We start from the raw sequence: 3,490 nt of genomic DNA on the forward strand, positions 1-3,490 counted from the left end.
GCTGGGGAGCAGGCCACACTCGCTTGACACCCCCTAGAGGCGGGATGACTTCTCAGGCGCGGCTCTCGCTCCCATTCCCAGAGCTTTTGCGCTTGTGCTCACGGCTCTGGGCTTCGGGAGGCCTGTCCACTCAGGCGCGCCGCGGCCCGGGCACCCTTGTACTGTATGCATACCCATCCACCTTCTGCTGCTGCCTCACTTGCGTGCGGACAGATCTCGGCTGTAGTGCAATGTCATGCATACATTCTCACGTAGAGTGTGCTCTGTCCCATCTGTCTACTGTTTACTAGCAGGTAGATATACGTGTATTGCACTTAAAGTTCACAGAACTGGGAAGCCAAACACGTGTGCTACACGGACGAGTAATGCCATTTAGGGACACTTAAACCGTTTCTTTCCTTACTCCAAGGCAGCATGGCCTCAGGGAAGTTAAACTCGTTGAACCTAGATTACTTTATCTGTACAAAGGAGGTGATGATACTAATACCAAAGAGCTGTTGAGAAAGTTCAGTAATTAAAGTACTTAGAGCAAGTGCTTTGCTTAGACTAGTTCCACAATAAATCTTAGGGAAGCAGCGGTGCAAGTGTAACGGAGTGAAATGCTTCCTCTCACTGATGGTGTTGTGGCTAATAGCTCCTGCTATCCATATACCAATTAACTAAAGGAATTCTGCTTGAAGCTTGAGTTTCAGCAGGAGCAGCCCCTTGCCTGAGGGTGCTTTTCCCAAAGCGGTGGGAAATATGCACAAAATAACGACTTATCAAACATCTATGAGTCTCCGGAATGGGATGCAGATCAGCCTAGGTCAACAGACCTGCCAAGAACAAAGAGATTTAGAAATTTCCAGCTTTTCCTTGAATCCCTCTTGCCTCACCCATCCTTCCTTCTCTTGACATAGAAGACTCCTGAATTTTGAGGTCTCTTAAAATAGGTTTGAGGATTAGTTCTTCCTTCTCGGTTGGCGCCTTCTCAATCAACAAAACTTTCCTTACTTTAAACTACAATGTCTTAAATATTGACCTGTTTTGAAGCATTGGACACATGGACCTGTGCCTGTACCATTCCCACTGACTATCTGAAGGAGGTGGTACAACATATGGTTCCCTCATTTTCTTAACACCCAAGTGTCCCAGTTATTGAGAAGGAATGTGGCAAAGGAGTCACACACAACCAATAGGATTTTTTCTGTCACAAACAACCAACTAATCTGCAATTTTTCAGAACATAGAAGAGGAAAGACCATTTTGAAACCGGAAATATCGGAGTTTGTGCTACCTGTCACCATTCCAGCCAAATAAGCAAAGACAGGGATTGAATCTTTTATGGGTGTGTAGGGCCAGTAGTCATGGCCATCGTCGCAGCATGCAAGTGCAGGTTCCCATTAGATCCGGACAGATGGTAAAGAAACAACGGAACCAAAAACTGGTGAGCCATTCCTTTATTCTAGCCTCGCAACTGGCCGGTGAGTAAAATACACACAGGGCACCAAAACCCACTCATACATTCTCCAGTTCCACAACCAGGAGAATCTTTTCTGGTTTTTCCTAGAATCAAAGGCCCCCACTAATCTAAATCACCTCTGGTTTCCCATCTGCACACATTCTTCCTTCTCATCTCTGCACAAACTGGCTTCTCCTTCAGCACCCTGACATCTTGGCTGCTTCTTTCTCTTCTCCTTCTTCCTCCTCCTTCCTCACAAACTTTTCTTGACCCCAAAACCCCTCCTCCAGCATACATTAGCATAACAAAGCCCCTTCCCAAGCAGGAAGGCAATTAGCAGTTTCACAGATCACATGCCTGGGCAGCAGCCATTCACATGGGCAGTGCCCTTTTTAACAAAGTGAGCAAACATTATCACAGTTTACACACTTGTTTGCCCAACAGGGTGCTTTATTCATATGGCTGGAAAAGACAGGGGTCATGTACCCAAAGCCAGCTCATCCTTCGCCAACCTTTTTAAAAGAGGAAGAGAGGGGTATGGGTTTTGGAATCTCAAGGGAGACTTAATCAGATCATAGTCAAAGTTAATTGAATCATAGTTGGGAGGGGGGGGTTAGTGGATTAGTTCTTAAAGCACAAAGGCTTTATTTTCAGACACCTGGGGAAGAAAAGTGGGTCTGTTACAGATTCTTGGGGCTACTCACAGATCTTGTGAAGTCATGCAGGCCCTCCCAAACATTTGTGCAGCTCCTGGCACAAAGCCTCTACCTGTATTAACCATTAAGCCCACTGACCATAACCAAAGCCACCATTACTTGAGCTAAAATTTTAAGTTTTGAGTTTCCCCTATCAACTGGAAACAAATAATTCTCTCATTGGATATCATTTGGCCCCTAGTTTTACCTAGTTTCCTAGAGAAATTTTACACATGGTTTCTAAAAAATAAGGCCAGAAGTACAAGTTAATCTCTTTTCTTCCAGTTTGGGGAATTATTGGTAAGTGGAGTAACAACTAGGAGGGAAGAAGAGGAAATCATTGGTCACTAGATAATTCACAATCCATAGAGTAAAAGGAGTTAGGTTTGGGCCCAGGGCTCCTTCCCAAAAGCCTCAAATAGCCAGGTTACACTTTAGGGGACCCCGCACCAGGAAGTTCCCATAGCTCTCCACCTGAGCAATCTTTGTGTGTGTGTGTGTGTGTGTGTGTGTGTGTGTGTGTGTGTGTATTTTTCTGAAGCTGGAAATGGGGAGAGACAGTCAGACAGAGTCCTGCATGCGCCCGACCAGGATCCACCCGGCACGCCCACCAGGGGCCACGCTCTGCCCACCAGGGGGTGATGCTCTGCCCACCAGGGGGCGATGCTCTGTCGAGACCAGAGCCACTCTAGTGCCTGGGGCAGAGGCCAAGGAGCCATCCCCAGCGCCCGGACCATCTTTGCTCCAATGGAGCCTTGGCTGCAGGAGGGGAAGAGAGAGACAGAGAGGAAGGGGGGGGGATGGAGGAGCAAATGGGCGCTTCTCCTATGTGCCCTGGCCGGGAATCGAACCCGGGTCCCCCGCACGCCAGGCCGACGCTCTACCGCTGAGCCAACCGGCCAGGGCCTCCACCTGAGCAATCTTGACTGAAGCCTTACCTCTGCCTGACCCTCAGACATTCTGCCAACTAGTCATCCCCCCTTCACTGACTGAACATTTTGTTGCTTGGCCATTAATCACCACCCTCTTCATTGTTTGACCTTTCCATTGTTCAACCAACACAGGTAACAGAAGTTTCTCCGTGAAGCAAGATACACAGCCGAACTCAGTCCTGTATAGATAACGCTTTTCATCCTCTCGGAGCTGATGCCACAAAGGTCTCGGCCCATCTGTTCACAGATGCACAAATAAATTTCTTTTAAAACTCATCAAGCTTTGTGCATCCCTCCTTTAGTGACTTAACAGAATGCTGGCCAAATTCTCCAAAACCTGGACTGCCAAAGGAAGATTATATCACTTTGAAAACTGACTTCAGACTGATCTCACTCAAGTTGATGTGAACTGAGCTTGAATG

The sequence above is a fragment of the Saccopteryx leptura genome, chromosome 1 (genome assembly GCF_036850995.1).
Source record: "Saccopteryx leptura isolate mSacLep1 chromosome 1, mSacLep1_pri_phased_curated, whole genome shotgun sequence".
Taxonomy (NCBI): domain Eukaryota; kingdom Metazoa; phylum Chordata; class Mammalia; order Chiroptera; family Emballonuridae; genus Saccopteryx; species Saccopteryx leptura.